Below are 14,109 nucleotides of genomic sequence, written 5' to 3' on the forward strand. Positions count from 1 at the left end.
TACATGATTGATGTCAGAGGCTGTATTTTAACCCATCTTTTCTGATGCCCCTTCTCCCCCATACTATACTATAAACTCCTTGAATTTATAGGATTTTGCTGTTTTTGTGTTTTGTTTTGATAGCTGTGTCTCCAGCCTAATACTGCAGGCAAATCAATTCAATTATCCAACATTTATGAAGTACCTACTATGTTCATAGCCCTATCATAACCCACTCTCTCCAATCAAGGAGTTTAAAATCTAATAGGGGAACTTTATTACAGATACAAATAACTATGATAAAAGGTACAATGTGATTGGAATAAAAGAGAAATATAGAGGATGTGTTCTAGGAAAATTTGAAGGAGAGATCACTATTAGCTAGCAAGTAAGAGAAAGTAGCAGGGAATGTGGCTCCCCAGCTGACTCTTTGAAGGAAGAGGGTTTCACTGAATGAATGAATGAATGAGTTAGTTAATCAATGAATGAAAACATCTGCTAAGAATTTAATATGTGAGTCATGATTCCAGAGGACCAAAGATGAAACATGCTATCCGTTTATAGAGAAATGATGGATTTAGGGTGAAGAATGTGATATATACATATATATGTTTATATACAGCCATTGAGGGAATTTGTTTTGCTAGACTATGTATATTTGTTGCAAGAACTTTCGTTTTTTTTCTTCTCCATTGGGGCAAGAGATAAGAGGGAGAGAAAATCTATTTTTTTAAATAGACAGATGGGAGGAGCTATAGATATGAAATGTATGCACTTTCAGATGAGGTCACTGTAAGTTTTACATAACTGTTTTGCTTTGTTACAAGAGTCTTCTTACAAACTGGGAATAATTTGTAAATATTTATAATGTAAAAAAACAATAAAACTTTTCAAAAAATTAAAAAAAAAAACTTACTACATGAGAATACTTTGCAAAACACTTAGAAAAGAAATACAAAAATGAAGACAGTCTTTGACCTTCTAAAGTTTACATCTTAATGAAGGTAAAACACATGTGATGGAATCCTAATAAAGCTACCCCCAGCCCCAATATTCTAACTTCCTAATAGGCCCCACTGAACAACAGACCCACTGTACCTACCTTGCCCCCACCCCCCACCCCCACCAATATCCTAACTTCTTTATATATGCCTCACTGCTCACTAGAACAGCAGGTGTGTCCATGTGATGGGATCCCAGCCACTGCCTCTAGCTAGGCACTGTCCCCAGACCCATTTCTCATACTTCCCACAGAAACAGCAAGTGTGACCATGCACTCAACCACAACCACATCCATCTTCCCTTAGACAGGACCACAACAGTCAGCCAATCAGAAAGCAGCACCACCAGGTTGCCCAAGCAGGATGTGAACCCTAAAACAATAGAAGAGACTTTCCCTAAGTAGGCACCTGCGCAGTAATAGCAAAAGCTGCCCTTTAGGTGAACTCGTGATGCAGAAAGGCTTATTTTAATATCATTGTCACACATATGTACCCCTCCAATGGGTTTTTCTGTATGCATTGTGGGTAATTGCATGTGCAGTTCCACTATGGCTGAGACCCCTTTACCTAATCCCTTAACAAACTCCTCCTGCCTCTTAAATATTAATAATATTCCTATATTCTATGTAAATTTGTTATGTAATTGCATCTTTATTCTATAAACATCCATCTTGCTTTCTCTGAAGTTGCTGGTTCGTCTTGGAACTTAGCCCGCTTCATGAGAGGCATCAATCTCAATAAATGCCTATATTTGGATTAGAGGTGGTCTGACTCTGAATTCTTTGGGACGGTTCCACCATAACGCATCATGAACCCCAACAGTTTTGGACTAAACGACAACAGTTTTTGGCATTATCCCTGAGTGGGCAGAGCCTAAATCCCATGCCCTGGGTGGGCAGAGTTGACTCCTCAACAGTTTTTGGCATAAACCGCAATACATGTATGTCTAAGGAGAGGCATTTTGATATGAAAAGTTACAGAGGTGGTGAATAGTTCTATAAGAGGGTACCCTTGGTGACAAAGTAGCTAATAAATAGATAGCTAGGATGTTGAAAGTGAAGTAAACACGACTGGTGCCAGCCTAAAATAGTAAGCCCATTGAAGGAGCCCCTTCCCCCCAGGACAACAGACCTCAGGGAGAGAATTCTTCAGCTTAAAGAGTTAAGAACTCCAAAGCTTAGTCCTAGTGAGGCATCTAGTGAGAAGATACCCAGGGATTACTAAGAATTGAGAAGGAAGTGTGGTTCCGTATATGAAAAACATTCTGTATGAATGAACGAAAGTGGGGGAAGGCAAGATGAGACTGGTAACAGCTGGTAGTCTAGTTGTCTAGCACAAAAATAGTTCTTTAACTGAATTCTTCTACTTAAAGAATGCCTAGAATAGAACTAATGTCATCCTTTCCCTCTATTCCCCTGATCCCTTCTAACCTTCTCCAATCACTTGCTCCATTGACTATTCCCGCCATCTTGTATCCTGTAGCCTTTCGTCTCCATTTTCTGGCTATTCCTCCATAAACATGATGAGTATGTTCAGTTCTGTGCCATACACCCCTAGCACTGTAACTCTAAAACTTTATTCCTTTTTGTCTCTAGCTTCTTGAAAAAAGTGTTCTATATTTGATTTTTTCCCGTGTCCTCACCATTTATTCATTGTTCAACCCCATATGACCTTGCCTTTCATTCTCCTAAGTCCCAGAATCACATAAGCACAGAATCTTGGAATTGGAAGGGCCCTCAGAGGCCATTTATCCAACCCATATCTAAAAAGGAATCCTCTCTACATGGGAAGGTTACTACAAAAACTCCATGGTCTTTGATCTATCAATTCGCTTGAAAAGCATTAGTAAGCATCTGCTAGGTGGAATAGCAATGTGAAGAAATGTGAAGAAAAACAAAATGACTCAGTCCCTACCCTCAAATAAATTTCATTCTATTGGTAATGGCGACGGAATATATACATGCAAATAGTGGTATGCTGGAGCTAGCTCATACACTCAAGTGACCCAATTTTGAAGTTTCCAATGGGAGCATGTACACCTAAGAAATCAGGAAATGCTAGAAATCAAGGCTTAATTTATTGTTGTATTGATTGTCTAGACTTAAAGAAGTGATGGAAGAAATATTAATAGCGCGGATTAAACTTAAAGTGTGTTATACATATATTGCCACTTCTTCCCCCACCCCTGCCAAGTCAGTTGTTAAGGACAGACCAGCACACCACTTCATATAAGAGTATACAAAATAAATAGAAGGTAATTTTGGTAGGGGAGGCATTAGTACCTGGGAATATAAGAAAAGGTCTCACATAGGGAAAAGTGTTTGAGCTGAGCTTAGAAGGATATAGGAGAATAGGAATGAGAATATACCAGGGATGGGGCACAGCCTTTGTAAAAGAATTGAAATGGAGGACAGAATGCAATGTTTGAATAACAGTAAGCAGGTCATTTTGGCAAGAACACAGAGTTAATGAAAAGGAATAACACATAATGAACCTGGAAAGGTAGGCTGGAACCAAGTTGTGAATGCCAAACCAATTACCCTAGAGGTAATAAATACCTATGGGAGATTATTGAATGGGCGCATGTTATGGTCAGGCCTCAGCTTTAGGATCATCACTTTAGAGCTGTGTGGAGGATGTATTGGAGAAAATAGAGACACAAGGCTGGGACAGTGACTAGGAAGAGATTGCATAGACCAGACAAGAGATGCTGTGAACCTGGACTTGAGTAATAATGTAAATAGAGAGGTATAAACATGAGAGATATTATGGAGGCAAAAACAATGATATTTTTCTCAGTCCTAATCTTCTTTGACTTCTTAGTTTGCTCTGACTTTACTATCCTCCAAAATAATCCTTTCTTATGCTTCAATGACACTGTATCATCTTTACATCTTTATTCCTCTCTAATTGTTACTTCTATGGATCCTTTATTGTGCTCTCATTCCATTTCTGACTATGACTTCTATGCTGTTGATTCATGCCTTTATGTCTTTCCCAAATTCCTCTTGCATGCACCAATTCTACATTTTAATGGGACATTTTAATGTGGTTTTTCTTCCTGCACTAAAACTCAAAATGTCTAAAACTCAACTTATTATATCTGAAAGTCATTAATATGCTTGATTTCCCTATGTCTGTTACTACCATCACTATTTTCCAAGTTATTCACATTTAAATCGTTATTATCGAATCTTTCCTCTCTTTTGCTTGCTACATCCAGTAATTCACTAAGGTTGCTTGCTGTTTGTCTTTTGTTCTCAAAGAGGACCATGACATTAGAGAGGTGATGCCATGACATGCAAGTGAATTGCATTTAAGTGAGGGAAGGGTGTGCAAAGTCATCAGCCTCACTTTCTCCTCCAGAGCCATCTGGGTGCAGTGGCCAGATGTGGATCAAGGTGACTGGAGACAACCCAGGATATAGTGGTTTCAGGCCAAGGTCTTTAACAACGCTCAGGTTGACTGAGGCAGAGCCCATTGAGTGATTAAGGCTTAATAAAAAATGAGGCAAAAAATGGCCTCTTTAAAAAATATGTCTGGGAGGGGAAGACCCTCAGGGTTTCTGGCCAAGACAAAAACAATTATCATTCACATTCATTCTAAGCCAATCAGGGCCCAAACAGTGACCAAGTAGGGCTTGGTCTGGGACCAGAGTGATTTGGGGTTAAGGCTGGTCTTTAAGAGAAAAAACAAAGACAAAAAAAGAAGTGTCAGAGATTAAAATTTATATTCCCTTTGGGCAGAGTGCAGGTAAGGGTGTGATACCCTATATGGAGAGAGAAGAAACATTGAGAGAAAGAGAGAGAAAGAAAGAAAGAAAGAAAGAAAGAGAAAGAAAGGAAGGAAGGAAGGAAGGAAGGAAGGAAGGAAGGAAGGAAGGAAGGAAGGAAGGAAGGAAGGAAGAAAAAGAAATCAACTGGAAGTTTGATCCCTAGTGGGTAGCCCCTTCTATTCTCACAGTGGTTGCTGTTTGTCCTTCATTCTTGAAGAGGACCATCACCTCAGGGAGGTGATGTTATGACATGCAAACTGTAGATGTGAATGGAAGGAAAGAAGGAAAGAAGGAAGGAAGGAAGGAAGGAAAGAAGGAAGGAAGGAAGGAAGGAAGGAAGGAAGGAAGGAAGGAAGGAAGGAAACAAGGAAGGAAGGAAGGAATTCTTCCTCATTGATGCCACATTCTAGGAAGCACATTGATAAAATAGAGAGTCCAGAGGGGTTCTACAAGGTTAGTGAAGAGCCTCAATGTCATTCTATAAGAGGATTAGTTGATGTAATTAGGAATATTTAATGGAAAAAAACTCGGGGGAAGGGTAATTTAGACTTGTTCTAAATTTCCTTAAAGGGCAAAATTAGGAGCAACGGGAGGATAGTGTAAAGAGAGAAATTTAACTTAAGGTACAGAGAAAAAAACACCATGTCCTAATGGTTAAATCTGTCCCAAAGTGGCCTAGGTGTTTTAATAGGTATTCGGTTGCTAAGCACTGGGGGTCTTTCAGCATCACACAACATGTATGTAATAGAGGGGATTTAGACTTCTACTGAAGTATCTTTCAACTCTGAAAATATCTGATTCTGCGATCTATCACTGAAAGTCCAGGACAAACAAATGTCATCTCTACCATAAAGCCTTGTAGACCCCCTTTCTGAGACCCAAATGACTTTCCCTTGTTGTGAATTCTTACAACAATATGTATCTCTAATTGACACTAAAGACATACTATGTTTCTTGTTTTGTAGTTATTGGTGTACATCTTATCTTGTACAGCAGTGTAAAGGGACTTGTTATTAGAGGATCTGATTTTGAATCCTGGCTTTGCAAGTTGGTAGCTGGGTGACCTTAGAAAATATACTTTTTTCCCTATGGACCTCATTTTTTCTCATATATAAAATAAGGGGGATTCTATTAGATCAGTGGTGTCATACTCAGATAACAATGGATTCCTTCAGACTGCATATTCATTTAGAAAATAAAAATTTAACATTATCTAGGGGCGTAATATTTTTACTATAGCTAGGTGGCATAGCAGATAGAGGGCCAGGTCTGGAACTAAGAAGACTCTTCTTCCTGAGTTCAAATCTGGTTTCAGACACTTTCTAGCTATGTGACCACGGGCAAGTCACTTAACCCTGTTTGCCTCAGTTTCCTCTTCTGTAAAATGGGCTGGAGAAAGAAATAGCAAACCACTCTAGTATCTCTGCCAAGAAAACCCTAAATGGGGTCACAAAGAATCAGACACAACTGAAAATGACTGACCAACAAATGTAGTATCTTTATTTATTTCGTTAAGCATTTCCCAATTATCTTTTAATCCTGTTCAAGAGACATTTGGGAATTTTAAAGGCCATATGAACTGAGTATGACACCTTTGCATTAAATAATTTCCGAGATCCCTTCCAGCTCCAGGTTTATCACCCCATGATTCTATCATCTCTAAAGTCCTTTTCCAGCTCTAAATTGGATAGTATGGGGCATAATTTCACTTATGGCAGGAACCATCCCTTATTCGTCTTTCTGTATCAGTTAGTATAACGTTAGATAAATAATGGGAATGCAATAATCTGTCAACAAGTAGTTATTAAGTGTGCTAGGCACTGTGCTAAACACTGGGGATTAAAAGATAGGCAAAAACATGGCCCCTGCCTTCAAGGAACTCACTTTCTAGTGGGCAAGAAAACAATAAACAAAAAAAATACTTACGAGATATATAAAGAGTAGGTGGAAAATAATATCAGAAGGAAGGCAATGTACATGCATATATGCATTATGAATTATGAATTGCTGAATGAATGTTTGGATGGATTGACACACAGGTGATTACCACAAAAGATAATGTATTAATATAAGGCATTATCTGTCTAGCTTTATCTTCTCCATGATGGCCATATTTTTATCCTAGCAAATCTCATTTTTATTTATAGTTTTTCCCATCTCTGGAGAACATCCTTGTACTATGGAGAGAGGGCACATGGATACCAAACACTTTTTAATGTCTTGCTTCACCAGAAAACACTAGAAAAGAAAAATTTATGTAATACAAGAAAATTCAAATGCTTTGTCTTTCCCACTGTTCTTGGTGTACATGTGGTTAATTATACGTGGTTTACTCTGACTTTATTTTCTCCAGGAATAGAATCCAGAAAAGAGGGATAAATTATTCCTAGGATGAAAATTTACCTGGGCACAACACATTGTTTATGATGTGTAGAGCATTTTATTTTCTCATCTCATTGCTCTCATAGAGACATCAGTATAGAGCAGTGACTGGCTCCAGAGTAGAGGGTGTGGGTTCAAATCTTGCCTGGGACACTTGCTATTTGCATGACCTGGAGCAATTCCCTTAACTTTTCTGTGTTTCAATTTTCTAATTGGTAAAATGAGGGGGTTGGACTAGGTGGCCTATGAAATATCTTCTGCCCTATACCTATCAACCCTATGACGAAAGAGTAGGTGAGATAAGGACAATCCAAGTCGCCTTAAGTAGGCTCGGAAACCTCCAGTGCTTGGAAGAATCTGCTTGCAAGGAAGAACAACCACCAGCAGATTTTTGAAGTATGTTTGTTCAAAAGATTGTGCTGATCAGATATCGGCAACAAAGCAAAACGCCTCGATGTTCAGAAGCAAATGAGTCCCTTAGTCATTTATTTATGGGGGGAGGGGTGAAACTGGTGAGGAATGAAGGTAGTTGAAGAGGAAGTAACTAAGTGAATTATGTGTTTGCATTACTCCTTCTCTAAATGAAATAAAGCAAGGTCTTCATAGGATAGGGGTTTGATTCAGGTTTTCATTTAAAGATAAATGCCTACAAATGCTACCCCATTGCTTATTTCTGGTAACAGGGTGGAGTTGGGATGTAGGTAGAAAGAAGAAAAATCAATCAAAAACACCATTTATTCAGCATCTATTGTGTATAGGTTCTGCAAATAAATAGTTTGGGTAAAACAGTCGTCTCTGGACTTACAGAGCTTGGGGACCTATTGTAGGCATTTGAAAGAGAGAGGAGAGAATGGAGAGAGAGGAAAGGAGGAGGGGGAAGAGAGAGAAGGAGAGAGACAGACAGAGACAGAAACAGACAGAGAGAAACAGAGGTGGAGAGAGACAGAGATGGAGACAGACAAAGAGAGTGAGAAAGAGACAGAGAGACTGAGGGAGACCCAGAGAGAGGCACAGAGAGAGGCAGAATGAGAAACGGAGAGAATTTGTTATGTACCAAGCTGTGCTAAGCGCTAGGGAGAAAACTGAACAAAATCATGACGGTTTCTCTTCTAAAAGAACTTACATTCTAACCAAAGGAAACAAAAAATCAAGGGGAACTGGAAAGAAGATGCTGGGGAAGATACCCATAGTGAGGACGTGAGATAGTCTGGAGAGTCAGGTGAGCCGAGGGGGAAGAGAACAAGCAAACAGAATGGCCAGGACTGCTCAAGTGGTGACAATTGGGTCCAGAGGCTGGCCAGTCGGGAGAGCAGGACTTAGGGCAGAGTCATGGGAGCTGGGAAGGGAACAAGGTTGCCGCAAGGAAGTGGAGAAATGAGGAGAGTTGAGCAGGAGTGCAGTGAGCAGCACCGATAAGATCGTCGCCAGCTTTGGAGCTGAAAGTAACTTTAAAGATTGTATAGATCAATACCCTCATTTTATAGAAGAGGAAATTGAGGCCCAAAGAGGTTAAGTGACTTTCACCCATGGTCATGCAGCTAGCAAAATACACAGCCTATCTTCAGACACAGGTTGTCTATTTCCAGATATAGCGTCCTTTCCAGGACACTGAGCCTGTACTACACAAGAAGAGAGGATATATGCTTTAGGATTACCAAAAAAAAAGTGCTGTATGAAGTTGGAGGACAGTGGGGAGGAAAACAAGGAAGGCTTCCTAGAGGAGGTAGAATTTAAGTTAGGCTTTAAAGAGGTGAAGACACTTAATAGCTAAAAGAGGGGAACTTCCCCTGGGGTAGCAACAGTAAAGAGGAAGAGAGAACAAGATGCTGAGCCGGAAAGCACCTCTCTCACTTTATACTTTGTTACATCCCCTGAGCTGGGAGAATGTTGGGCGGCATCAGTTGCCATGGAGACAAACTTAGGTGATGGCTTCCAGGGGAGTGAATGCTTTATCAGTCAAGCTGTAAATTCAGACACTAAATCTTATTTTCAATAATGCCCCGCTCTCACAGTCCTCCCTTCTCTTTCGAATTCTTCTTCACTGGAACCCACTCTTTTTTTTTCTTCCTTCAGTTATTCTTTTTGCCTTTAGTTAGAAGTGTGATCCAGGGAGGTCAGAGGATCTTCCCAGAACTACTAGTTCCACCTTCTCATTTTATAGAAAAGGAAGGGCCTTATGGTTTAAAAGCATTTTCCTTGAATTATGCCATTTGATTCCCACAACAGCCCTGTGCCTTAGACACTGAAGCCATTATTTTCTTTATTTTACAGAGGCTCAGAGAGGTTTAGCTACCTGTCTGTGATTGCACAGTAGGTTTTAGACCCAAGATTTGGATCTAAATTTCTCCTGATACCATATCCAACTTTCCCCTCCATCACACAATCTCAAACTCACACAAGAATAAATAACAATTAGGATTTACTTTCATATCTTTCTACACCAAATCTAGGGCTCTTTCCTCTTACTCTCTCTGTCGAGGTATGGTTTTGTGAGACAGGTTAATTTGCCAGGGAATTGAGCTGATAATCAATTAGCATGATCACCAGAGCTTGGACTGTACAGCACATCTAGTGGCCTGGGGGTTCTATGGGGATGATACAGGACTGCTCTTAATGCTATATTATGTTATGGTTTATTTGCTTTGAGTTTTATTTTTGGTAACTCTGTCTATTGAAGGGATCACTGGAATGGAGGCAGAAAAATGTGAGGGTAGAGGAGGAATATCAGAGGCTTAGAGACCTTTTTTCCTCTGTTTTCAGTGTATAGTGAGTACTTGGTAAATGTACAGGGGGGAGCAGACTTTAAACTCCCCAGAGGAAAGAACTGTGCCAGATGCATTTTTGCATCACCTAGTGCTAGTCACACAGTTAATGCTTGATCAAGATTTGCAAATGAAGTGGTAAATCAGGCGTCCTTTATCAAACTAATAAGCTAGAGAGGGATGGGCCCTTGAACAATACGTATTTTACTATTTAATGATAGACTCTAGAGGTAGGAGGTGTCAATTAAATTTAATAATTATTTATTAAGTGCCTAGGCAGGGTAGTGAATGTGCTCCCTAGAGGCAGGGCTGTATGGGGGGGTGGGGTGGGAAGGGAGGGAATAAGCATTTATTAGCACCTACTGTATATCAGGTATCTGTGCTAAGTCAGGGGTGGGGAACCTGTAGCCCTTTAGGTCCTCAAGTAGGGCCCTTTGAATCCAACCTTCACAGAACAAATCCCCTTAACAAAAGGACTCAGTTAAAAGGCCCTACCCAATGACCTAGAAGGCCACATGTGGCCTCAAGTCTACATGTTCCCCACCCCTGTGCTAAGCCCTTTGCATATACTGCATGTGATCCTTACAATAATCCTGTGAAGTGGGTGCTATTATTATCCCATGTTATATTAAGAAAACTGAGACAGAGGTAAAGTGATTTACCTAGGGTCACTGAGGTTGGATTTGAACTCAGATCTTCCCTACTCAAGGACCAGCCCCCATGTACTGTACCATATACCTTAAGTATATATCTTGTATATACCCTATGGGGAAAGTCTTTGATAAAAAAGTAAAATGCTATATAGACCTGAGCTATTATCATCTTTTCAGTTTTTGAGAAGCAACACAGTTGCAGAAAGACCATTGAACCTCAGGGTATAAGTCCTTGGTTGGGGTCAAGGTTCTACCACATTAGTTCTATGACCTTCAGCCAGTTATTTAATTTTCTTAGTTTTTTTGTTCGTTTGTTTTTGTTTTTGAGGTAGTCAGGGTTAAGTGACTTCCCCAGAGTCACATAGCTAGTAAGTGTCTGAGGCTGGATTTGAACTCAGGTCCTCTTGACTTCATGATCAGTGCTCTATCTGCTGTGCCATCTAGCTGCCCCCCGTTATTTAATTTTCTTAAACCTCAATTTCCTCATCTGTAATGCAGAGAAAGGCATAGGAGAGAAAGAGGAAGATAATTCCTTACATGGGAGGCAGTCCATGTAAATGCAAAGAAGAAAACATTGGATAAATCTTACCTTCCTATAGGAGACAGCATATAGGCTTACTCTCCAAGAAGGCTTAAGATTCTGAAAGTCGGGGAGGAAAACCTATGAAGCATTAGCAGTCTTAGTAAGTATGGGCAGAGTCATGGTATGGAGTGGCAGGAGGCAGACCCACCATCATCATTCAGAGATCTTTTGAAGTTTGAAAGTAAAAAGTAGTATTATCATACCACCAACCTCATGGAAAGCTCTTGAGAGGAAATCTTTCTGGAGACTTTAAAGCATCATAAAAATATAAATGATTTGTTTGATTGCTATAATGGAAAGGCATCATGATGCAGTGAATAGGATACTAGACTTCAGTGTTAGGTATACTGACACAAGTATTGTGTCAAATATTCACTAGCTGTGTGACCCTTGGCAAGTAACCTAATTTCTTTTTGCTTCTGTTTATTCATCTGTAAAATGAGGATGTTGGAGCTGACTACTTCTAAGGGAACTTCCAGCTCTGAAATCTATATTCCATTATCTATTTAATATTAATAGTTCATGAAATCATTGATATTGTTAACAATCATATAGATAATAAACATGATAAAGAGATTGAGGGAATTGAAAGCACTATGCCACACACAACAGAAGCTTTTCCAAACTTTTTCATCAAATTTCATCAAACTTCCCATGTTGGGGTATGACTGCTTGTAGAGTAGAGAGTACTTTGTCCCAAGCTTGAGGGGCTGCACTGCTATTTTCAGAGCTACTTCTACCAGCAAGCTCTGCTACACCAGCGTTCCTCCTCCACCAAGAACTGCCAACTTGGACTGTTACTCAGATCTAAGCAGGCTCTGCACTCCTGCTCTGATCAGCCACTTAATTCCTCCCACCAGGTGGGCCTGGGGCCAGAAGCAACTGCAGCTGTAGCTCTAGAAGCAGCTTCAGATCTGCACCACCTCCACTGCCCCTGGAGTAGTGGCTGAACCGTGAACTCCTTTTACTCTGTCCCAGCAGCTTTTCCCATTAACCTTCTTTGTTGTCTTTGGTGTTTGTGGGTTGAGAAGACTGGTTACTGCCACAGCTCACTGATTCAGGGTGGTAGCCTGTTCTGCCTGGCTGCTGGTCTGGTTGGTCCTGGCACGGCCCACACTGGGCTCTGCTTTGCTCCATTCCCAGCTCCTTGTGATAGACCATTCCCAGCGACCATCCAGGCTGTTCTGGGCTAGAGCTCTGCTTCCCTCTGCTATTTCATGGGTTCTGCAGTTCTAGAATTTGTTCAGAGCCATTTTTTATAGATGTTTGGAGGGACCTGGTGGGGAGCTTAAGCGAGTCCCTGATTTCCAGCCTCCATCTTGGCTCTGCCCCCCCCCCCAACTCTCACGAATTTTCAATCACTCCCAGTCTACTGGCTGTTTTCCTATTATCTATCCATATTCACCCCCACCCCCATCCTCAAAAGATCTCCACTTGATCCATTTGTCCCTGCTGGGTATCTATTGCTCTATACGTCTCCTTGCTTTCCCTAAATCAAGAAGGACATTTACTTCTTCCCCTTCCTTGCCTCTCATTCCCTTTTTAACTCTCTACAGTCGGGCTTCCTACTTCATCATTCAAATGAAACCACTGTCTCCAAAATTACAAAGGATCTCTTAGTAGTAAAATTTAATGGCCTTTTTATAAATTCTTATCTTTCTTGACCTCTCTACAGCCTTTGACACTGTTGATCACCCTCTTCTTTTTGATACTCTCTTCTCTTTAGGTTTCTGTGACACCACTCTCTCCTGGTTTTCCTCCTACCTCTCTGGCCACTCCTTTTCAGGCTCCTTTGCTCTGTCTTCATCTAGTCCATGAAACTGAGGGTCTATTCTGGGTCCTCTTATCTTTTCTCTCTATACTATTTCACGTGGTGATTTCATCAGCTGCTATGGATTCTGTTCTATCATTTCCTTGAAGATGATTCTCAGATTTATTTATCCCATTCTAACCTCTCTCCTGACTTCCAGTCTTGTATCTCCACGTTGCTATTATACATTTCAAACTAGATATTCTGTACATATCTTGAATTTAACATGTCCAAGATGGAACTCATCTTTTCCCTCAAACTTTCACTTTTTCCTAACTTCTCTATCACTGTTGTGGGTACAACATTCTCCCAGCCACTCAGGCTCACAAGCTAGGTGTTATCATCAGCTTTTTTATTCTGACACACCATTTCCCCACCAATCAAATATGTTTCCAACTTTTATTGATTCTAAATTCAAGGCATCTCTAGCACACAAACATCCTTCTCCCTTCTGACATTTCATAACCCTGGCACAACCTTCATCACCTCATGCCTAGACTTTTGTAATAGCTCTCTGGTGGTTCCCTCTGTCTCACGTCTCTCTCCACTCCAGTCCATCCTCCTTTTGACAGTCCAGCTATCAAAATGATCTTCCTTAAACATAGATCTATGTCACATGAACTTCCTCCCAATTCAATAATCTCCAGTACCTCCCTATTACTTCCAGGATCAAAAATAAAATCTTTTGTTTGGCTTTTTAAATCCTTCATAACCTGGCTCCTTCCTGCCTTTCTAATCTTCTTATATCTTACCTGCTTCTATGTACTGTAAGATCCAATGACAGTGTCCCCCTTACTGCTCCTCGTACAAACGCTCTATCTCAAAATATGGTGCATTTTCACTAGTCGTACCTCACTCTGTATGGGATTCTTACCCTTCTCATCTCTCTCCTCATTTCAGGCCCCAGCTATAATCTACCTTCTTTCAGAAGCATTCACTGATTCAGGGTTGGGAAATCTATGGCCACAAGACCACATGCGGCCTTCAAGGTCCTTGGGTACAACCTTTTGACTGAGTCCAAGTTTTTCAGAACAAATCTTTTTATTAAGGTGATTTGTTCTGTGGAGTTTGGATTTAGTCAAACACTTGAGGACCTAGAGGGCCACATGTGGCTTCTAGGCTGCAGGTTCCCCACCCCTGTTCCAGAACCTTCCCTCTGATATT

Source organism: Trichosurus vulpecula, chromosome 3 (genome assembly GCF_011100635.1).
Source record: "Trichosurus vulpecula isolate mTriVul1 chromosome 3, mTriVul1.pri, whole genome shotgun sequence".
Classification (NCBI taxonomy): domain Eukaryota; kingdom Metazoa; phylum Chordata; class Mammalia; order Diprotodontia; family Phalangeridae; genus Trichosurus; species Trichosurus vulpecula.